Source organism: Pleurodeles waltl, chromosome 7 (assembly GCF_031143425.1).
Source record: "Pleurodeles waltl isolate 20211129_DDA chromosome 7, aPleWal1.hap1.20221129, whole genome shotgun sequence".
NCBI lineage: Eukaryota > Metazoa > Chordata > Amphibia > Caudata > Salamandridae > Pleurodeles > Pleurodeles waltl.
This window is the reverse complement of record NC_090446.1, coordinates 85146983-85171534: the sequence shown is the minus strand read 5'-3', so window position 1 is coordinate 85171534 and position 24552 is coordinate 85146983. Positions and strand designations below refer to the sequence as shown.

The window sequence follows — 24552 nt, the reverse complement described above, 5'->3', positions numbered from 1 at the left end:
GTTGTGCCTGTCTGTGATTTGTGTGTGCTTGTGTGTTTGTGGCTCTGTATGTGTATCGGGATGGGTGTATGTATATGTGTGTGCATGTGCATCTCAGACCGTGGCGGGGGGGTGTGTTGCGTGTAGGTGGGTAACTCTCCCCTTCCCTCCCTTGTGTGCTAGACAACTGTACTCACGGTTGTCGTCTTCATCTCCGTTGCTGGTCCTGTACTTGGATTGAATGGTAGAGCATTGGGAAAACTTCCAGTTCTGGTTCCATGTCGGCCGCGGACTCATCTGTGTTCCTGGAGGTGAGTGTCCCCTTATGTACTAATCGTTTCCGCCAGGCTTTTTGTGGCGGTCGGTCCACCCCGGAAATCGGGGTGGTCTGCTGACTCGTAATGTGGTGGGCAGTGAAAATCTTTTCGTTGGCCTGGGGATGGCAACCGCCGTCGGCGGCAGTCGGACCACACTGGCGGTGATATGGCTGTGTTTGGGTATGTTCACCGCCGCAGTTGTAATATGGCAGTCTTCCCCGTTGGCCTGGTGGCAGACCGACCGCCACCGCCATGGCAGTCAGATGACCGCCAAATTCATAATGAAGGCCTATATGTATAGGTAAATCGTAAATTGTAATCATTCCTATTCAAGTACTCACAAAAGTCCCGGAGTTGCGTAGTGTTACCTGCCCAAATCATGAAACAGTCATCTATAAAATTACCCCAGTACAGAATATACTCCATCCATTTGCCCTGCGTGGGCCCCAGATCCACTCCTCCTCCACCCACCCGCCTCATAAAGAGGTTCACATAGGAAGGCGCGAACCTTGAAGCCATTGCAGTCCCTTGTAACTGTCTATACCATTCATTTTTTTTTAAAAACACATTGTTATTCAAAATCAACTCTGTAATCTCTAACAGCATCTTTGTGTGATCCCATAGACTAGCAGACCTATCACTCAAAATCTGTTGTAATGCATTCAACGCTAGTTCATGACCAATACTTGTATACAGTGAGACAACAACACGTTTCACCATAAGCATACCTGAGTCCCATGTAATATCATTCAACAGACTTAATATATGCTTAGTGTTCTTAAAGTACAAAGGTAAAATCTTAACAAAAGGTTGCAAGAATACATAATACATACAAACCTGCCATGTCCACCTGGCAGGCATATTATTTCAAGTGAAGGGGGGCCAACGGAAAGAATTTCTGAATTTGTAGATATATTCTTGCAACCTTTTGTTAAGAATGTACCTTTGTACATTAAGGACACTAAACATATATTAAGTCTACTGAATGATATTATATGCTATATTAGGGGCGGCGGATGCGGCCTACTCTGCCCTACACCTGAAGGCCAATCAGCACCAGGGAAGTGCACTCCCCGCCTCCTGTAGGCTGCTGCGGCCACGCTATTAAGATGCCTTACCAGCAGAACAGCCTGCTCCCAACAGGGGCAGAGGAGAGTGAAGAGAAGCACAGCACTGTCAGCTACATGGAGCATGCGCGACACCACCTGGGCCCCTACTGGGAGACAATACCTTCAGCAACTACTCCATTGATAGCTCGATCAAACTGTGCCACCACTCTGAGAGGTCCACAGCCCCGAAGAGGAAATGCCACATAAAAGAGACAAGGAAACATGAAGATTGAACTGCAAAAACAAACCTCACACATGATAAACCAGTAGCTGTGATCCTTAAACTTTGGGAGTGGAAGAAGACAGACCCACTTTGTTCTGAGAACACGACTGTGGTTTCTGGAGGACTACCTATACACTCTGACAAGGAGTATATCTGACATATCGTGAATGACTTGCCATTGGTCTCGGGAACATCTTCTGAGGGGATCTGGACACTGCTAGACACCACGCTGCTAGGGAAAGACACTACTAGGGCTCCCAAGACCACTCCGTGTTTGCAAACTGTCGTTCTCCCACGTACTGCATTTTCTGGGACTTGCTCACACCAACATTAGCACGAGGTGCTCCCTCCAGGTGTCAAGATCATTTTTTACTCTACTGTGCAGGATGTCTCGAAGAGGTAGCCCGTACAGGGGCTGACATATAACCCCTGGACGTGCGTAGCAGGCTTGGACGTGGTGGACTCCATCTCTATATTTGGGCTGGGACTTTCAACAGTTTAACTCCCACCTCATGCCTCCAGCAAGCACCATACTCGACAGGGGATGCCCATAGAATGACAAGACATCGGCACAGACTTGTGGAGGGCGAGAAGACCAGTCGAGAGACGGTGAAGTGGATGCCTCTGATGGCTATCTGACAACTATGTTAGCGGAGCACACCCCCAAGTTTGATGAACTATTATCTGCACTTCTTGATATTAAATCCACATTGGGATCTAAGATTGACACGTTGCACATATATATGGGGCACATGCACGAGGACCACAAGAAATTAAAGAAAGAGTCGACAACATGGAATTGCTGCTGGCATCCCTACGCCCCTCTATTTTGAATGCTGGAAAACAACTGGAAGTCCTACAAGATGAAGTCAGCTTCCTTCAGAAATGGGTAGAAGACCAAGAGGGTAGGTCAAGACGCAATAGTGTACAAATAGTAGGTCTCTCGGAGAACGTTGAAGGGGCAAGCATGGAACTCTATCTGGAAGACTGGTCCGCTAACACCATCCTCAAGGGTAAACGTCAGTGTATTTCTCAGTTGAACAAGCTCTCAGAGTCCCAGGCAGCCCCCCCCTTCCTGGTGCTCCCCCCACCCAGGGGTTGCCCGCCGCAACAGGAGGCAGTATTGGTGGTGCTTCCTAAACCAGATAGGGACCCCCTGTTATTAGTCTTCTACCGTCCACTTTCACTGTTGAACACAAATTACAAAATCCTTGGTAAATTATTAGCCAACCATCTGATTCCCATAGTTAAACACGTAATACATCCCGACCAAAACGGGTTCATACCTGGTAGGAATATGTTTTTGAACCGTTGTGGCCTAATCTCACTAATAGACTCGGCAGAAGCCACAGGTGCCCACCCCTGGGTTGCTTCCTTCAACATTGAGGAGGCATTCGACACCCTAGGGTGGCAATATCTCAAGGAAGTTCTTTGCCAATTTGGAATCGGACCCAGGTTTCTGAACTGGATAACATTATTATATAATTCATCACTAGCCTGAGTGAAAACTAGTTCAATTAGACCAGGTCCATTCGGTATGGATCATGGCACATGCAGGGTTGTCCCATGTCCCTGATCATCTTTGCACTGGCCATGGAACCCTTGGCATGTGCACTTAAAAAACAGGCTCCTTACTGGGGGTTTTGTGCAGGGATTCGCTGGCACATAATATCAATGTATGCAGATGATGCCCTTGTATATCTTGGAGATGATAATGCAGTGATCCTCCACCTAATGGCGTAGCTGGAAGGCTTTGGAGACGCCTCTGGTTTGTAGGATAATTGGGAGAAATCTGATTTGTTCCGGCTCAAATTTCTATCAACAGAAGAACGGCAGGCGTTACCACACACCTTACTCCCCTGGTCCTATGACTCAATTAAATACTTGGGGGTGCGTGTATATCACACGCATACTGATCTGGTGGAAGGTAATTCAGGCAGGGTAATAGCAAGGGTGCAGGCCTCCCTGCCAATCTGGACGAACTTGGAGTCCATGGAGCGTGTAGCTACATCTAAGATGTTACTCCAACCTAGATTACTGCATTTTTTAGCCCTCCCTATGTTAGTGCCTGAAACGGATATTCCAACATCTACGTTGACTCCTGATTGCCCTCATATGGGGCAAAGGCAGAAGACGTGTAGCGCTCACTAAAATATATGTGCCCTTGGAGGAGAGGGGTTTGGGTGCACCAAATTATGAATATTATTATGCAGCTGCACAGCTCCAGTGGCCTACTTGCTGGGTGGCGAACCACGATTTAATCAAATTGAACTGGCAGTCTGGGAGCTGCATTTAACCCGGGTATCACAGTGGCTATGGGGATCCGACACGGGAGCCACTTCAACCACTGAAAACATTTTAATGTGAATGGTAAACGCGTGTTGGGTCAAATATGTGATCAGAGCTCACCCGTTCCCCCTACGCACCAGCATTGCCTTTATGGGTGATGCCAGAGTGCGCAGACCTTGGCTCCAGATTGGACGCACACGGTTGGAAGAAATCTGGGCTTACACCATGGGGAGACCTCTTCAACCATAAAATACTCTACATTTGACAGCTTAGAAGCTGATTATGGCATATCTCCGGGCTCCTTCTTAATTCATGCTGCATTGATGAGACACCTTTACAAAACCTGGCACAGAACACATGAGGAACCGGACTACTGGAAGTCCATCAGCTAGTATTGTTCCGCGGGGGCAAACTGCCATGCTATCACGCAGTTGTACACAGCAATATGTGCAGACTGAATTGTACCACTCAGTGCTTATTTTGTAAATAAAAAGGTGCCGGTGCTCAAAGCCCTCCTCTTAAACCCGCGGCTGCTGCAATTAAATGTGTGAACATGGAATACTGGGAATACTGAGCCAGCGTAATCCTGAAGCCTTCTCGGCCCTCTTCAATCCATTTACAGCCACTCCCTGGCACTCCAGCTCACTCTTGCAGCTTTCTGCTTTCTCTCATTGTGACGCTTTTTCGTTTTTCTCTTCCTTCGTCTTTCCCACGTGTCTTTTTTTTGCAGTAAATGCTTGAGGCAGAAAACTAAGCGCCGGCCCTCAGAAATAAGTGCCGGTGTCCGCACCGGAAACAACAAGCACAAATTAAGCACTGGTACCACTCCTCTCACTATGTGCTTACTGGGACAAAGTCTTGGACACAAGACTTACGCACCAACAATGGGCACAGTGCCTGGTACTACCGAAAATTGTCTCCATAAACGCACGCCTTAAATATACTCAATTTAATTATTTACATCATATATGCCTCACGCCTGCGAAGCTGTCCCACATGTACTCAGGGGCCTCCAGCGCATGCCCCCGATGCCAGGATACTGGGGCTGACCTTGTACATACGGTTTGGGTATGCCCCAGGCTTGCCCCCTATTGGGAAGGGGTGGAGGTGCTCCTCACTGAGGCCCTGGGCCACACATGCGAGACAAATGCCTTGCGCTTCCTGTTGGGCGGTCACAGCCCAATCAACAACCTGTACACCTCTAAATAAGTTTGTGGTTTGGTCTTGGAGAAGCGGGGAACAGCTAAGGAAACCCACCCCACCACTGCCTCAGTGGTTAGTGGTCCTGGGAAAAAACACACTATCTAGCAAGAGGCTCAAAAAACATGCTGCCCTGGGACACCAGAGCCTGACATCCTCTTAACTGGCAAAAATACGTAGAAGTAGTAGAGGCCAAAATTGTCAATACACAACACTAACAGCTCATTGTACACTAAATAGAAATAGAAGGTAATGCCCCAGGGGAGCTGCCTCCTAATGAGAGTGTCCCCACTCTGGCATGGGTGATGGGTGGTAGGCACTGGCTCGTCAGGGCTGTGAGATGGCGGTGCCCTCCCCCGGAACCCCCACCACCCCTCTTTCCATAGGAGGGAGGGGTGATATTGCTACATCCACAGTTGAAATTGTTATTATTACTCTGATAATCTCGATTACAGTATGATTTGCATCATACATTATATGGCTTGAAGTAACCTCAACAGGACACCCGGAATCCCCACCAAACTCTTAATAACAATGATACATTTATGTACCGTATTAATGCACACTGAAGATGATACCAAATGTGTCATGCATACTTTGTGATTTGTCAATGTCTAAGTTGCAAATAAAAATATATTTTAAAAAACGTATAAGCGGACACACAAGAACCTTGAGGGCTCATAGCTCCTGGGAAGGGCAGCCAGGGATGTATTACAATTTGTTAGCACTGATTACTAGTCACAAGACAGCACTATGGAGGCCACTAATATGGTGTCGCAAGAGGGCAATTACTACCAGGTCTGGAGACATGGGCGTCATCCACATTATAATCTGGGGATGGGAAGAACTGAAGAGCAATGTTTGCTTTACTGCTGCATTCATCGCACAAAGGATCCCCTAAAACTGGAATATCTGCTTATACTGGAAGGAAATGGGTAAACGAAGGAATGGGGCCCAAGTAAAAGCGAGAGATTATGGAAAAGGGCCTAGATTGTCTCTCCTACTCGTTTCCTTTACTTTATATCTAAATAGAAGAGTTTATGTAACACTGAGTAGTGATACTGACGTGACAGGTATGTACACATACATCAGCTATAAACATTACATGGCAATGAACACATCAAAATTTAATTAATCCGGAATGAACTTTGTTCAGTATGTTTAATTATTTTTTATTAATATTTTTTTTTGTTTCTGCTTCATCACCATACCTAAGGAGTAGCAGCAAAGCGCCCGATTTGCTCATTTAACCCGTCCCATGCCCTCCTTTCAGATTTCTACAAACATGGGGCGACCCCGCTGCAACCTCCCGTTCTTCCGTCCTTGTATTACGCTCTGCTACCATCCAGCCCCAACGCCCCGGAGGACAAACCCATCATCTCTCTAACATCCCTCTGCCACTGTTCTTTAGGGCTCGTCTACCAGACACTGCAAGCAGTCTGTCGGTGAAAATACCTACTGTCAATTACACAGGGCTCAGAGCCCACCCACTGCTTACCATTGGTTGGCTTTATTGACACTCTCATTTACTTGATTTTTATTTGTTAGCTTGTGTGGGTTTTCCTTCCTCTTCTTGTATTTGTCACTCCCCTGGAGCATGGGCACACTGCTTGATCCCTTCCACTCTTTGCCTTTCGAGCACTACTTTTTTCTGTTCGGTAGCACCAGTATTGTAGCAAATTTTTTGTTTTCTTTAGCCATCGGTGATGCTGTACAGCATGTCTAAAAACCACTGGCAAAGCACACAGGTGAGACCTATTGGTTTTGTCATTATCTTACTGCATCCCTCTGGCATTCGGCATCCCTGCAATACCTCCCCCCACACCTCATCCTGCTCTCTACTCAATATTGGATCGGCAATTCCCAACTATACATCCCAATTTGCAGCTCACGTCTCATTGCTGGTTCCATCTGTCTCTGAGTTTTGTTACATGCTGGAGCTGTCCCGCGTCACTGTGACTTAAAAGTATTATAATTTAAGATAATATATATCATCTAAGTAGGTATGAGCAGAGTAAACTGCATTGTTCTTACCTCTATAAACTTACCTCCATGATATATCAATGCGATATCCTGTAGTCAAATTTATGGCGGAATACCTTAGTGATGGCAGAACAGTATGGCAAGGTTAAGCGGGGTTCATTCTTAATGTCATCTTCAAGAGTGCACCCAAACCTTTTGGGTGTGGTCTTCAAAAAGAAGACTTACTTGTGTTATTATTTATAGTATCAAACTATTTAAAATATGAATGGAGATAATAAGTGATAATGCAGTGAGTGAGGAAAAACACCAATCAGCATGCTCTTTCCCTGATTGAAGTGACATTAAAGTGCTTGCCCAGAAGGACTTTAATGCACACAATTTCTTCTTCATTCTCTACTTGATCCTTCACCATGCACAGTACCAAACTGCTGCTTCCTCTTCCCATGAGACCCTGAACGCAGAGTTTGCACTCTCTTCCCTAAGGCTCTGATCTAAGCTGCAGTCGGATAGAGAACAGCCATCAGGCAGCTGGAAATATCAATTCTTTGGAAGAAGAGTGCTAAATTAATGGGGAAATGTGCTGTGGCTGTGACAGGAACCTGGTAAACACTACACACAAAGTAGGCCTGGGTAAGCGAACTCTGCAAAGTGACCAAAAAACTATACCACGCTACATGGAGTTCCGCAAGTGGCAGAGTCCATTAGATCACGCTGTTCACACTGATTTTTAGCACCGGGTGTTTGTCCCGCGCTCACACCTCAAGAGAGGGCTGCTTCTTTTCCGCTGCTCGTGTAGATTTTCTACTCGAGCAGCAGCTTTCTCAATGTGAACAGAAGGTTTCTCAATCCAAACGGTCGCGACCATCCGCGATCACCCGCACTGAGAAATCTCGCTGGGAGGTGGTCTGGAGTAAGATTTTCCTCGCTTGCCTACTTAATATTGGCGATCGCGAACGAGGAAAAACTCCACTCAGCTACAGGTAGTTTTTCGGAACTCTGAGATCTAAGCGGAGCGAGTAGTGGGAAAACCTCTGAAAACTTCGTGAGTGGAGCGGAGCTCACCGCCCACCTCTAACACAAACCACTTTAATTAACCAGCATGTCATTTAACAGCATTCAGGTGCTTTGAGTTGCATGACTGGTGCATTCGTAAGGAATCAATGTGATTCCAGGGAATCAATGTGTAGAAGTTGGATAGGATTGCTGCTTGTCAGAATGTAAAGCCCACATTCTTTTCTGACATCCTGAAATCCTTAACAGGGCTCAATAGTGATTGTCAACATGGGCACATTATATGCTCATGCATATATTTTACATGGAAGACCATTTCTAGTTCTGGTTTCCTTTGTTTTAAAAAGTACGAAGCCATTCCCTCCATTGTTGTGAAACTTGTTGTTCCCCATTAAGGACAATGCAGTATTTTAGACACAACCAGGTTACTGCCAGCCAGCAATAAGCACACCTTTTCACTATTTCTTCAACTTTAAGGACATTGAAAATCCTATTGTCCTAGATTCACAACATAGATCACAAGTTCAAATTGTTATTAAAAGGAAATGTTTTTCATATATTTAGTTAGTATAAAATTGTGTTGCCCTTACAAAATATTATAATTCTGTTGTAATTGATTCACTGTATTATTGTAATTCACCCTGTGTCATTCTGTACAACTTATTATTTTTTCAGTCAAATTTTGTTTTGAGGTTTACATATTTCCTAGGTAAGAGCACGATATTTGATTTGGAGTTCAGTTATCTCAGAAAAAGAGTAACACATTTATTCCCATGACCACTATGCTCTATTGAACCTACCAGTTCGTAAACGACCAAGCACAATTCGCACCCACACTTTCAAGGCACTGCATAACACTGGTCCAGCATACCTTAACAATTGCATCTCTTTTTTTCGCAAAATGTACAGGCACCTCCACTCGTCCGAACTCCTACTCGCATACATCCCATGCATACAAAAGAAACAGATCTGGCAGTTGACCCTTCGCCTGCACCACACTTAGGGCCAGATGTAGCAATGTCAGAATTTGCAATTCTGAAATTGCGAGTCGGTGCGACTCGCAATTTCAGAATCGCAAATCCTGATGCAGAACGGTGTCTCAGAGACCGTCTGCGACTCGCTATGGGGTCGCAAAGACCCACCTCATTAATATTAATGAGGTGGGTCGCATTTTGCGACCCCATAGCGTGTCCCTGCACTCACAGGGATGGTGGCCTGCTGAAGTCAGCAGACCTCCATGTCTGTGACTGCTTTTTAAATAAAGCAGTTTTTTATTTTATTTTGCAGCCCGTTTTCCTTAAAGGAAAACGAGTTGCAAAATAAAAAAAATTACGAAACTGTTTGGTTTCGTTTTTTCAGAGTAGGCAGTGGTTCATTGGACCACTGCCTGCTCTGAAAAACACTTTTTGGCAACATTCACAAAGGGGAAGGGGTCCCACTGGTGGTAACTGCGAATTGCTTTGCGACCGCATTCACAGTCACAAAGCAATTCTGCATTGCGATGTGAGTCGCAAATAGGAAGGGAACATCCCTTCCTATTTGCGAGTCGCATTCACAATTTGCAAGTCGGTACCGACTCGCAAATTGTGAATGTGCATCGCAAAAGGCTTTTTGCATGGCGCAAACTGCGATTTTCGCAGTTTGCACCATGCAAACAGCTTTCTACATCTGGCCCTTAAAGTGGACAGCCTGATGCTAAAAATAAGAGCACCTTCCTCACTTCTTGTATTCTGCAAGAAGCTGGAGACCTGCCTCTTTGATTAGTCCCACTAGGCCCTAGGGGTGCCTAGACTCACACCTGCTCAGCACAGGATGCCCTTCCGGGTGATAGTACGCTCTACAAATCTGCATAACATAAGATGATATGTTACACGTCAGTGATTGGCGCATGTGCTTAAGAGCTGCTGACGTTAGGGTACGCGTAGAGTAACATGCGTGGAGACTGAGGGCATGATTAAGACCTTGGCAGGTGGGATACTCCATCACAAATGTGGCGGATATCCCATCCCGATGTTTTGCAAGTTCCCATTGGATACAATGGAACTTGTAATACAGTCGACAGGATATCCGTCACCTGTTTGAAGAAGTATCCTATTCACCAAGGTCGTAATCAGGCCCTGAGTGTGCATGAGTTCATTTAGAACAATGACTGTTAATCATTGATTAACATTTTGACAGGGGCAAAATAGGCGTTGTTAATCGTTTCTTAAGCAAATGTAAAGTATTTATCAAATGTGATTTTTAGAAACAGAATATTTATAATAGTAAAGGACGTAGGTTTAAATAATGTTTTTTTCTTATGATCATAAAAGAGTTTTGTATGGGAAGAGGGGTGAGTCTTGAGTCCTCTCACTGATCCTATGAGCCTGGTCAGTGTTGCCTGCAGACTTTGAGATTCACTATGAAAACCTCCAAGACTGGTCTGTTTCTCCCAGTTGTGGGTCTTCTCTGTGCAGGTCTTCGTGGAGAGGTGGAGATGAGTCATGCAACCTTCTGCCAAAACGATGCGAATGTTAGTCAGATGCTTATGCATACTGTGGGGCATATTTACAAGACTCCTTGCCCCACATTAGCGTAATTTATTTACGCTAATGTGGCATTAGGTAGGTATTTCCGACAATCCATATTTACAAAGTGGTGCAATGTTTGCATTGCATCACTTTGTAATCCCTTGTGCCACATTATGCCTGTGCCAGGCATAATGTATGCAAGGGGGACATTCACCCCCAGGAAGACCTTAAAAAATTGCGCATTGAAATCTACAAGATTTCATGTCGACATTTTTTGCGTAATTTTTTATGCTGCCTAAGGCAGGCGTTAAAGTGACGCACCCATATTAATCTATGGGCCTCCCATTACTTTGAAGGATTAGCACCATCCTTTTTGTTGCTAATCCTGCAAAGCGCGACAATAGCATTAAAATTTTTGTTGCTATTGTTCTAATGTGCGTCATGGTGTGCCGTATTGTAAATATGGGGCACACATGGGGTAGTTCGAGTGGCGCAGGACAACCCAAGAAAAGTGGCCCCTCAGGAGTGATGCGTCCCTTTCTTGTAAATATGCCCATATGTTTGTCCAGTCCAGGTCCCTTGTGATGCCTTGTCCTTGTGTCCTGTTAACCATGTCTCCCCGTCTCTACCAGTTTGTGTCTCTTCGCCCATTTCTTCCTGTCTCGTAACTCACTCTCCCCCTCTCTGTTGGTCCACATGTCTTCTTGTTCCAGAATTCCTGGACACACTGACCTCTTCCTTCCCTGTTCCTATGCCTTTGTCTCTGCCATGTTTCCCTGTTCCCATCTCTCCATGTTCCTTTTCCCCAGAGTCCCTCTGTTACTCTGTCTCCCTGTAGCATACATGCCAACATTTCAAAACTGGAAAGTAGGAGATTTCGGAAAACAATCTGAGGAATGTATTTTTACTATTAACTTACTGAAGGAGAGGCGATTTTAGATGGGAGACACATAAAATAACGCCATTTTGTATTTTAAAAAATCGTGAATCTCCCACCTGAATCAGATCTGTTGGCATGTATGTCGTAGTCCAGCCTTCCTGTCCACGCCATACCTTATCCCCACGTTTTCCTGCCCTTTGGTGAAAAAGAACATGTATGTAAGTCATTTTATTAAAAGCAAATGCACTTTTGTACTTTTAACCAGTATACAAGCAATGGAGACAAAAAGCAGTGTTACCATTTCCAATAATAATCAATTGCATCAAAAATAAAAATAAATACATCAACATTAACAGCTGTTGCATAGCTAATACAAGCAAATCTTGGTTCTGGCTGGTTTGACAAACTGAGATGTATATTTCATTTATTTTAAAAAAACAGGCAATAGGATTGCAAGTAAAAAGCAGGACAGTCTGAGAGGACTCAGGCTGAGTGTTGCTGGTACATTTCTATTTTTCATTGCAGAGTTTATTCAAATAAATTCACACAGAACCCTAAAACATAAAATTCACAGGCATTTAAGTCACCATGCAAAAGGTAACACTGCATTGTTTTTATGTAGGTTGCAAAATGAAACAGCTACAGAATGGAATGTTCGGCGGATAAGGGAGTACGCACCAGCTGCCTCAGTGCATGTTGTGTGAGCGAAAGCTAGTGCTTAATTTGAGCCAGTAGTTGCCATGGGGGGGGCACTGGCACTTATTTTTGGGCCTGGCACTTATTTCTGCACATTAGACATTTGCAGAGAGGCCAACAGAGGGCAAAACAAGCAAAATAAAAAGACGGATGAAATGACATACGGAAAATCCATCAGCAAGGGAGAAAGCAGACACCTGTAAAAGTGGATTAGCAGGCCAGGAAGTGCCTGGTACTGAATTAAAGAGGCCTGATGTGGATTTAGGACTGTGCACCCTTGTTATTCGAGCTCCTACATTTAATAGAACCAGCCGTGAGTGTCTGAGCTGCACGTTGGGCGCCAGCACTTGTTATTTTACAAATAAATAAAGCACAGGCAAAAGCGATCCCCATTGCCTTTCACCATCTCTCCCGCCCACCTCTGGCATTCTGTAAGGAATACTGCACATCCTTACCGGAGGTAGATTTGATAAAAGATTAAATTTCATAAGAGGCAGACTTGGGCATACATACCAAATTTTCAGTTTGCTCATGTGTGACATTTTCATGTTTTCAAGGTGACTATGTGTGACATTTCAGTGCCTTATGTACAAGGTTACTGGAATTGTGCAGTAGGGAAATCACCAAATTATGTGGCAAGGTTGATTAAATTATGCGGGCAAGAAAAGGCAAACTAGGCAAAATAATGCAGCACATTTTCTGATACTATTATTTTGCTAGCAGGGCCCAAGCCCAGGATGCCTAGAGGAGCACATTTAGAGGAACATTGAGTTGATATAGGTAACAGCAGCTGTTCATTTTCTTTATAAAACTTGATTTTCTTTGTTAGTCACCCTACAGTCCCCTTTCTGCCCTTCCCATCTCCTCCCTATCCATAAATGTCAATTCAGCAAAATGCCAGGGAGGAGTGGAGGTGACATCACACGCCCTTTAACCTTTACTTTCACACACTCACATGCTTACATACACACACATTTATACATACACACACTCGTTCTCTCATAAGCACACTCACTTGTAAGTGAGCTCACAACATACACTTAATATCATGCTTTACTTACCCCAGCTGCCAGGGAGGGTCATATTCCAGCAAACTGTAATCTATTCTTCATTACACTAATTGTGAATAATAACACATTATATGCTATTGCTATAATAAAGGATTGACACAAAACAAGGAAAGTGTGGCTTCCCTAGTGTGTCTGGGACTGGTTTTTCCACCTTTGAGGCCAGGGGTCGCAAAGGCAGTGCCAGGGGTCGCAAGGGGCAAGCCGGGGGACAGCTGCGACCCATGGTGACCCCTAAATGACGTTCATGTTCTTATCCACATCCCCTCCCATGGCCTCTCACCTGCAATTTAGCATCTGGACAGGTGATTCAGGTGAAGGTGGAGATGGGATTTGTGGTCACTGCTGAGGTAATAATCCTGGATCTGCCTGCAAACACACTAAGAACCACACACTCAGCTCAGCAGCAGGAGAAAGGAGTAAGAGTGAGGGAATATAGAAGGTCAGGGACAGGGAAGGTAGCAGGGCGCAAGCCTTCCATCCTCTCATCACCAGACAGCAACATTGCCCCCTTTCTCTCCCAGACTTGCCCCACACATCCCCTGCTGGAGATCTTCTGCTGAAGTCAGTGGCTGCAGCTAGAAGGGCACCAATGAATATATTATTCATGAGTGGGTGAGATTTCTAAATCAGCAGGATTCTGGAAACAACAGTGTCAGGCAGCAGAACAAGTTTTCCTTATTCTCACAGAAAGTGTAGTTCAGTAGCAGCTCTATTAACCTGTGCCTTGGTGATAGCTCATACTGTGCTTAGAAAAGACAGAAGTGTACAGCTGGTGGCGGGGAGTTGGAGGTGGTGGATTAGGAGGGGCTCCAAATTTGGTTTACCCCGGCACTATTTGAGCAAAGACCAGCCCTGTCAGCAAGTCAAGACTTTGCCTAGAAAATGTAATGTTGCAATCTGGAACTTGTAAGGTTGTGTTTTTTAACACTGCTGACTAACAAGTCAGAGCCCGTGGTATAACATTAGCCCCGTAGCCTCTGCGGGGCGGGGCGAGCTTCAGGGGGCCCCCTCAGCACAGTACAGTACAGCACAGTACATTAGACCGGGCGGCGGATACCTGACCTGTGAGCTCCTGGCTGGGTCCGCGGGTAGCGCAGGGGGTCCCTCCATATATAGGGTACCCAGATTTTGAAAAGAAAAACCGGGACAAGTTAGACATAAAAGTAGGACTAAAGCCTTTAGTCTAACTTTTATATCTGGCCTGTCCTATATATATATATATATATATACACACACACACACACACACACATAAAAGTAGGACTAATGCCTTTAGTCTAACTTTTATATCTGGCCTGTCCTGTGTGTGTGTGTATATATATATACACACACACACACACACCTACCCGTCCTACTTTTATGTCTAACTTGTCCCGGTTTTTCTTTTCAAAATCTGGGTACCCTATACATGGAGGGACCCCCTGCGCTACCCGCGGACCCAGCCAGGAGCTCACAGGCCAGGTGTCCGGCGCCCGGTCTAATGTACTGTGCTGAGGGGGCCCCCTATATATATATATATACACACACACACAGGAGCAGGCAGCCGAAGTTTTTAAGACTCTAGACGTGCATGTGAAAGGCGAACATACCTTTCACTTCTGATTCGCAGGTTGACCTGACCTTTGTCCCAAAAACCGGGACATTTATTTCAAATTAACAAAGGGGTTGGCCTGACCTTTGTCCTTAAAACTGGGACATTTATGTAAAATGAACAAAAGCGTTGGGACACTGGGACAGTCCTCTGAAATCCGTGACTGTCCTGGGAAATCCGGGACGTCTGGTCACCCTATCCATGTACGTTGCAGGGGGTTCCCCTCAAGTTTCGCTAGGCCACTGTTCAGCACTTGTTGAAGATGTCACACTTGACACCATAGGCTTCGCCACATAAATGTTCCTTGTCTTTAGTTAAACAACAAGTAGCAGGTGCTATTGGGGGGAGTGCGGAGGTGGACAGTGTACTGTACATTTCAACATGGAAATGCACTCAAACTGAGCAATATGAAAACTAATGCCAGCAGCTTTACTGACCAAAAAAAGAAACAAGTCTGATATGTATCCTCTCCAATTGATAGTTGTTGGTCCACGGGCTGCTGAGGTCATTGGTACTTCTCAATGACACCATCTCTGCAGGGACACAGTGACCCTGCAAGGGGTGCATACAGTTTCTGGAATACCACAGCTGCTGATCAGCACTTCTCACGGGGCTGGAATACCCGTACAGAGAGAAATGCACAAACTACCCTGGATGCTGAGGTCTCTAGTCCAGTGGTTCCCAACCTGTGGTCCAGGGACCGCTGGGGGTCTGTGAAGCCTCCCTCAGGGGGTCCGCAACTGCTTAGAAAATGAAATAGTATTAACAGATTAGGTTCCCAGCTTTCAGGAATGACTCAGTGGGGGGGGTCCCCGTAATCCAATAAAGATTTGGAGGGGTCCCCGTGCTCCAGTAAAGATAAAGTGGGGGTCCACAAAAATCAAAAGGTTGGAAACCACTGCTTGCCGCGTAGTGTCAGTAGGCCAAGACTCACTGAATGAAAACACACACTAACCTTCTTCCCAGCAGGGGTACAAGCTCTACAGTCTATTTACAATAAAATAAAGTGTCCTGAAGTCTGCTCAACAAGACAAAAAAAGACAAAATCATGTGATGCTTCAGTTTGTTCACACCCTTCTCTTAGGGAACGTATTCTAAGGAAATGAGAATGTAAAACAGAAAATGTCAATCTCAGTAATGTGACTATCGCGAGACTTTGAAGGAGGACAGATAACATTGAGGGATTGCAGGAGCTCTCAGCCTCCCGTCCCCAGCACTAGGCGGTATCTATCTGTACTGCTGGGGTGCAGGGCAGGCATTGCTGGCTGTGAGGACCAGATCCTACATACTGCAGTGCTTAATTTGTCAAAAAAACGTGCTGTGCCCAAAGCTCTCCACTGAGAAACGCGGCTGCTGCAATTAAATGTGCGAGTCCAGAATACTGAGGCAGCGTAATCCTGAAGCAATCTCAGGCCTCTTTAATCTATTAACAGGCACTCACTGCCTCTTTGGCTCACTCCTGCAGCTCTCTGCTTTCTCCCTTTGTAGTGCTTTTCCGTCTTTCTTCCTCCGTCTTTCCCATTAGTGTATTTTGCGCGCAGTAAATGCCTGATGCAGCAAACTAAGTGCCGGCCCTTAAAAATAAGTGCTAATGCCCTGCACCGGAAACCACTGGCTCAAATTAAGCACTGATGTACTGCCTCCCACTGACAGCAGAACGCATACACTAAAAGTTTTTCTCCCCTGTGGGACATCGCTGCACAGCTCTTCTTCCTCTTACCTTTCACTTTCAAAGTCCCAGCAGCTCTTTGTTCCGTGTGCCAGTCACTGCACCTGACCATGGTCTAGCGAAGTGAAAGTACCCACAAATTTAGCAATGTCCTTAACTAAGCAATCACCAAATAACTGTCCCTTTGCTAGGGGACCCGCTTCAGCAGACGCCAAATGAACAAGTTGAGGGTAAATGCGAAGTAGGACAGATTTACATCTTTCGGAGGCCAGGGCGCAGTTTTATTGTCAAAGAAACAGACGACTCGTTGGGTCCATCCGGGCAGAACTTCTGGGTGAATGGATGCACCAGTTTCCTTCTCTTGAAGTTCCAGTTCTAGAATCTTGGCTAGCGCGCCAGAAATGTCCTGGAGCTTGTCCTGACATACCCGCAAGCCCTATCAATACCCTTCTTAGGGTCTTTGTTGTACTTTTTAAGGAAAGTCACCATGGTGGCATCAGTTTCAGGGGTGACAGCAGCCTTATGAGGTAGGTCAGGACGGGGGCATTTGGATTTTAATCTGGATCTGACCTCTTTCTCAAATCCTTTCCTAATATGCAATTGTATATATTAAGCCACTGCCGGGGGTGGAGCCCAATCAGAGAAACGGGGATGAACAATATCAGAGGGTTCAAAGGTCAAAGGAGAGTGATTGGAATGGGAGGAGGATTATGTGCGTTTTTTGGATCCTTTCCAGAGAAGAATCTGAAGAATTGGACTAATATCTGAAGGAGGGGCTGAGACTAGAGGGATAGACATTTTAGGGGCAGCATCCGCTGCATACGTATGTTTGGGGAGGGAGGGCTGGGACAGTCTGGCCAGGGTGGTAGAATGGGGCCATGGCTGGTCAGAAAGGAAAGAAGGGGTGGAAGATAAATCCCCAGGGGGAGAGGGGGAATTACAGTCCCAGAAAGCTTGTCTAGATGTTTGGATAAAGGCTGAAGGGCTGAAGAAATTGCCTTATCCAGAGATTTTTGAACAGAGGAGTCAATTACTTGTTTCATGCAAGGGTCAAAATAATAATCTTCATCTTCGTTGGGGCCATAAAGTTCAAGGCCCTGTTCATAGGACTCATAGTACGACATGGTAATGGCCAATTTCGGAATCTACAGTCCGAGAGGGAAGCAAGGGTCCTCCAAACTGAAACCAAATAATTCAGGGGTGCAGGAGTTAAATACAAAGAGACCCAATCAAATTATTGAAGCCCCAGCCTTCCTTAGGTTTGGGACGTCAGTGGAGTGCAGCTGGCCCAAATGTTTTTAATTAATCTCTAAGGATTAATTGTCCCAGAAAAGGCTATGCAATGCCCCTTATATGCAGACAAACAGGTCCAGAACAATGTTCTGCGTGTATGAAAATCCCCCCGTTATTGCAGCCTGGGGAAGGCGTCTTTCTGCATGTAGAGCGGACATACGAGCGCAAGGAGCATCACGGATGCCCCTCTCTTGCACAGCGTGATCGCGTAGCCCAATTGGGCTACGTTGCACGTCTTCGAACTGAGATAGGCCTAGGAAGGCCCGGCAATGCACTGCTTGAGCGAGGACGGAGTTACACGGCCAGGGCAGTCTGAAACTGAGAGGCAAGGAGGGGAAGGGGAGGAGATCAGAGAGAAAAATACTATCAATACATAAATCAATAGGCTCAACGCGCACCTGTAATGAATGAACAGACTTGACCCAAGGGGTCGGGTGAAAGAAGCGGCACGTCGCTGCACAAAAAACACAACCCGGCAAGTAATAAACCTTAGTATAAATAATACAAGTGTAATGGCATAAACTAAATGGAGAGGCACTTATTTTGAATGCGGAGCAGCAAAGAAAGAGGAAGTCAGATGGCGCCTCTCTATTTTGTAGAATGTGTTGGGCTTCTATTGGTGGGTTATCTGAGAGGCGTGGTTCAAAGCCTCTGGTTTATAGTGTTTTCTGTTTTTTAATTGGCTGCTGTTTTGGAGTAGTAAAGATTGAGAAGCATAACCCTTGCCTCTGTGTCCTTAATAGAATCTAAAATTCTTAATGCAAAGCTAGAAAATGTTGTATTCCCAATACAAAAATGTCAGAGGAGCACTTCTGAGTCATAGAAGGAAGTGCTAGTACTATTTAAGTCAAATGTCGCTAGCAGTTCCCTTGTGTAGCAAAGCTTGGGGATACTGCAAATGTATCTTACTCTACGACCACTTCATACCATTCCCTTGTTTCTACTTGTGTCTGTGCATGTTTTTAACATTGTACAGTTATTGTTGTTTTTTTTTTTTCTTCTTAATGTGTTTTTTCCTCTCTCAAGACTTCATAAGTATTGTCTTGGAAGAACGTCATTATTTCTTATTTCTGACACCTTACTTTGCATCATCTGGCTACCTGTAGTTCTTTAGAGGTAGTAAGATCAGTGGTGTACCAATGGCCCCCACAGCCCCCGCGGTGCAGGAGGCCTCCTCTGGAACTGTGCAAGGGTGGCAAGCCCCTGGCAAGAGAGCTCCTGAATGGGTCCAGAGCGCGGGTGGTCCTCCATGAATTTTGCAGGGGGGCCCCCTCGGGTTTCATTACGTGACTGGGTAAGATGGCATAAGGAACGGACTGCTACTATCATTCTTTCTCAAAGAAAAGAGGGTAGAGAAAGACAGAGGTAAGACCTGCTATTGGCAGGATGCAAAGCCTCAAAAGTAATATAAAGCAAGATTTGAAAAGTATAATATGATCCTCCGGTCTTGCCTTAAAACATTTAGCTCCCTCTGCAACTAAGACTGATACGCAAGATCTATATGTTGCTACTCAGCCTCTCGCACAACAAGTACAGTCCTTGGCTGTTGAAAATGTGGCTTTATGCCAAATAGTAGCATCTTGTAGTAAAATTTGCTGGAGATCCAAAGCTGTTAAGGAAATTTCTTAAGACTTGCGCAATTCAGTTTGCATCACTTTAATAATGATTGGTCTAAAGTGGGGTTTATTAGAAGTTATCTTTCAGGAAATGCCCTTTCACGAGCTACTCCCATTGTCACTTCGGACAATGTAATGTTAGTTACCTATAAGTCCTTCTTGAAGATATTTAAAGAGATGCTTGAATGTGCAGATTATGTCATTTCTGCCAAAAAGTCCCCTACAAATTGTTATCAAAGAAATCTTGACATGCTCTTATATATAAATTGTTTCAAAACATTCACTTTAACAACAGGTTGTTTCGAATAAACACAACTCCCCATTTTCACACGCGGTTTATGGGATGGCGTAAAGGATGAGTTATCCAGAGGAGCCAGACCTCAGTCCTTGAAAGTCCTTATGGATATGTCCTCCGTGACTAAGTAGCGGATTATTCTGAGAACGGCAGAAAGATGAAAGGGCTCATCTTTTCATTCCAGACCTCGCTCAGTGATCTCCAAGATGCCTTATCCTCCTGATGGGGATGTGTCAGAGCCTTTGCAAATAGGGAAAGTGAATGGCTGTCAGAAATTGGATTATTATTTAGAGTGGGTGACTATTCACCTCAAGGAATAATCGTAACACTTGTCAGGGTGAACCCCCTAAGTCACTAAATTAACCTGATCTGAACTCTGTGATAGCTGTGATACAGAACAAATAGGCTTAAATTAGGCAATTTGTAAATTACTTCTTCAGTTCTAAAACGATAATAAGATTGAAAAGTAACAAAAAGACATCCTGAACTGAATTAGAAAAATAGAATAAAATATGTAATAAATAAAAATACACCAAGATGACAAAAAAACAACAGGGAACCCGAGTTATGAAGTTTTAAAGTTTTAAGCAGGAATAGCACCAAGAGGCTAAAGTGTCAATGATAGTCAGTGGTCGCACCAGGAACACAGGTGCTATTGACACCGACCACAATAAATATATTTTAGTATATAATGATATATATATATATATGTGTGTGTGTGTGTGTATATAGATTATATTTATAAAATATATTTATATGTGTGTGTGTGTGTGTGTGTATATATATATATATATATATATATATATATATATATATATATATATCCACTTACACTTTGCGGTTTGCCGGCGTGCTTCCTGAACGCTGGTGGTGCCATGAATGGCGCTATCGCTGGCGCCTAAACATACCACCACTCCTCACTCCAAATAAGAAGGGTCCGGCATTCGAAGACGTGGAGAGCATAACTTTTATTAAGACACCATCGGAACAAAAGGAACGCGTTTCAGCTGGTAATCCAGCCTTTATGAACCTGCGAGGCACCATGTTCCATGGCTTTAAATGCACCCTTGAAAATAGACATAGACAAAATCCTTCATCTCAGCTTTAAATGCACCCTTGAAAATAGACATAGACAAAATCCTTCATCTCAACTTTAAATGCACTCTTAAAAATAGACATAGACAAAATTCTTCATCACAGCTTTAAATGCACCCTTGAAAATAGACATAGACATCTCTAAAATGTTTTTCAAATACCATTTCGCATTGGGCATCTCAATAAAGCAAAAGGGTTCTGTGAAAACATAACAAACGATAGTATTGCGTTTTTTTTTAATAGTTCACTCTATTTAGCTGTGAAAATAATGACTTCTAATAGTTCCCAAAGTAGTGATAATGTCTCTGCTCCAGTTCATCCGCAAATATAAATCGGATTTACTCCTCGCTCCGCTTATAAATCAACACTTCATTTCCGTACCGGTAGAATGAAATGCTCACACGTGCTGGGCCGCTTAGCTAACTATTCGAGGCACCGCCTGGTACCCGGCACGAACACCCTTCACCTGCACCCGTCAAATCCAAATGTTTCCAGCAGGGAATCAAGCACTTGAGTACGCACCACTTAGCGATATTACAAAGTGTTTTACGTCTCATTAACCTACACCTGCTTGTTATTGCTCCTGCAGGTGTCTCAATTTTTATGATTTGTGCTTTTCTTAAGGAAGGCTGCTCCCTGTGGCAAATCTCAAATCCGATGTTACCATCCTTCCAGGTTACCACCGCTCGGAGCTATCATCGCTGTTCTCCCTGCGGTGCCCAGCTCCTAACACAGTGCAAGGCCTGACCGCTGGTGAAGCCGTGAGTGGCCCTACCGCTGGCGCCTAAACATCTTCGGGTGCCGGAACCCCCCTTATTTGGAGTGAGGAGTAGTGGTATATATATGTGTATATATGTGTATATATATATATATATATATATATATATATATATATATATATATATATATATACCCAGAACTATAAATAGGTGGGGACTAAGAACTAATTGGCAAAGAAAATGCACAGAGACAACACACAAAGTGAGGTCACAGAAGTGCTGTCACAGTCGTATTATATTTCTCACTTTAAAGGGAAGTGGCCTATTTTACAGTCAAAGCTAAAAAGCTAAGTTACAATCATTATTATTTATGTATGTAAATATATGTATTAATATCTAAACCACACATGTATGTACACCTACCAGTTGGCTGTGAATGCAAAGCAGTGAATGTTTTTGAAAATGTAGGAACTTACATGCAGAGTAATGCACGTACTTAGATTATAAAATCCTGGGCACAGCTACTTTGCTGAAATGTAAGTAAATATAATTGAAAGCATAAATATATTTCTCAAGAAGCTATTCATGGTTAAAGGTATGATGTAAAGCAGTGGTTCCCAACCTTTTGACTCCTGAGGACCCCCAATGAATCATTACTGGAAGCCGGGGACCCCCAGCAATTTATACGATTTAATTTTCAAACATTAAAACAGTAATTCGCAAAAAATACAACAAGTACACACCAAACAAATACTCATATTACTAAAGATAAAATTCTTTTATATTGAAAAAAAGATGCAAAAATCGAAACATTTTATTGGGAAGGTTGACGCTGCATTTCGGCAACTACCTTTTCAATGTTGGGTTCTATTTAGAAAAGGTGAATCCTCAGGTCAGATTCTACATTCCCAGAGCGATTTCTCTTTTTAATTTTTAGGGATGCTAGATCTGAGAAAGCTTTTTCACATAAATAAGTGAAGCGGAAATGAAATAAACCATAAGGGCCTCTCATCTCTCCCTTTTACAAGTACTTAATTTGTTTTATAGCACCTCTCATACCACTGTAGGGTGTCAGGGCACTTTACAGGGGACTACAAGGTGTAGGATTCACGCCATCCACACTGGTAGGTATTTTCTAAGAGTGCTTGGTCCGGAGAAGCACAAACTTAGAATTCAGAACACAGCACAGTGATTAGCGATGACGTTAGCACAGTGCTTAATTTGTAAATAAAAATGTGCCGGTGCCCAAAGCCCTCCTCTTAAACATGCGGCTGCTGCAATTAAATGTGGGTACACGGAATCCTGAGGCAGCAGAATACTGAACCATCTTGGGCCTCTTCAATCCATATAAAGCCACTCCCTGTCACTTCAGCTCACTCTAGCAGCTTTCTACTTTCTCCCTTTGTGACACTTTTTTGTTTTTCCCTTCCTCCGTCTTTCCCATATGTGATTTTTGCTCGTAGCAAATGCTTGAGGCAGAAGAATAAGCCCCGGCCCTCAAAAATAAGTGCCGGTGTTCAGCACCGGAAACAACAAGCACAAATTGAGCAATGCGTTAGCAATAAGAATGTATTTCTACACAAGCAAACCTTTTTTAGCAGCATAAGGAAAATGAAAGACTAGGAAAAAAACAACTTTCTAATTTGTGCCATGCGGTTTGCATGCAGCTCTTTAATGGCAGTTCACAGCTCACTGTGCTAAATTACGATTATGAACTGCATAGTAACAAAAGAATCTCTGTGACAAAAGCAGTAACCAACTGTGCCATGCTCATAAAATACTGGTTTTTGCATGATACACATTCTTTGCAGCAGGCATATTAACCATCTGCGCTACCTTTGAGTCAAAACTGCCACTGCACAAAACTCGCATCTCTCTCCAGCAGATACATTAATCACTTGAGTTAGCTTGACACTTTTATTTTTGAAGTACAAGGAGCTTTGCAGTCAGTTTAAAACTGCTCAACAAAGGAAGTAATAAATATAAAAACACGCACAGACGTGTTTGTCAGAGGCCCCAGCTGGAAAAGTGCCATCGTCCCAGCCCCCCGGACCCCTTGGGAATGTGTCACGTACCCCTGGGGGTCCGCGGACCACAGGTTGGGAACCACTGAAATAAACCATAAGGGCCTCTCATCTCTCCCTAGCCTCTCTTTCACAAGTACTTCATTTGTTTTATAGCACCTCTCATACCACTGTAGGGTGTCAGGGCACTTTACAGGGGACTACAAGGTGTAGGATTCACGTCATCCACACTGGTAGGTATTTTCTAAGAGTGGTTGGTCCGGAGAAGCACAAACTTAGAATTCAGAACACAGCACAGTGATTAGCAATGACGTTAGCACAGTGCTTAATTTGTAAATAAAAATGTGCCGGTGCCCAAAGCCCTCCTCTTAAACATGCGGCTGCTGCAATTAAATGTGGGTACACGGAATCCTGAGGCAGCAGAATCCTGAACCATCTTGGGCCTCTTCAATCCATATAAAGCCACTGCCTGCCCCTTCAGCTCACTCTAGCAGCTTTCTACTTTCTCCCTTTGTGACACTTTTTTGTTTTTCCCTTCCTCCGTCTTTCCCATATGTGATTTTTGCTCGTAGCAAATGCTTGAGGCAGAAGAATAAGCCCCGGCCCTCAAAAATAAGTGCCGGGGCTCAGCACCGGAAACAACATGCACAAATTGAGCAATGCGTTAGCAATAAGAATGTATTTCTACACAAGCAAACCTTTTTTAGCAGCATAAGGAAAATGAAAGACTAGGAAAAAAACAACTTTCTAATTTGTGCCATGCGGTTTGCATGCAGCTCTTTAATGGCAGTTCACAGCTCACTGTGCTAAATTACAATTATGAACTGCATAGTAACAAAAGAATCTCTGTGACAAAAGCAGTAACCAACTGTGCCATGCTCATAAAATACTGGTTTTTGCATGATACACATTCTTTGCAGCAGGCATATTAACCATCTGCGCTACCTTTGAGTCAAAACTGCCACTGCACAAAACTCGCATCTC

At 44.2% G+C, this 24552-nt stretch overlaps 1 long non-coding RNA gene across 1 annotated transcript in view; it reads right to left on the bottom strand.

Annotated features, from left to right (window-relative positions):
- The window catches only part of LOC138247203 (uncharacterized), a 138669-nt gene extending 117910 nt beyond the window's left edge, over positions 1–20759 (bottom strand). The window contains exons 1-2 of the long non-coding RNA XR_011194360.1: positions 20563–20759; positions 11618–11696 (exon numbers count right to left, since the gene is read on the bottom strand). This is a non-coding gene — a long non-coding RNA (uncharacterized lncRNA). The remainder of the gene's footprint in view (positions 1–11617; positions 11697–20562) is intronic.
- Positions 20760–24552: the final 3793 nt, after the last annotated feature.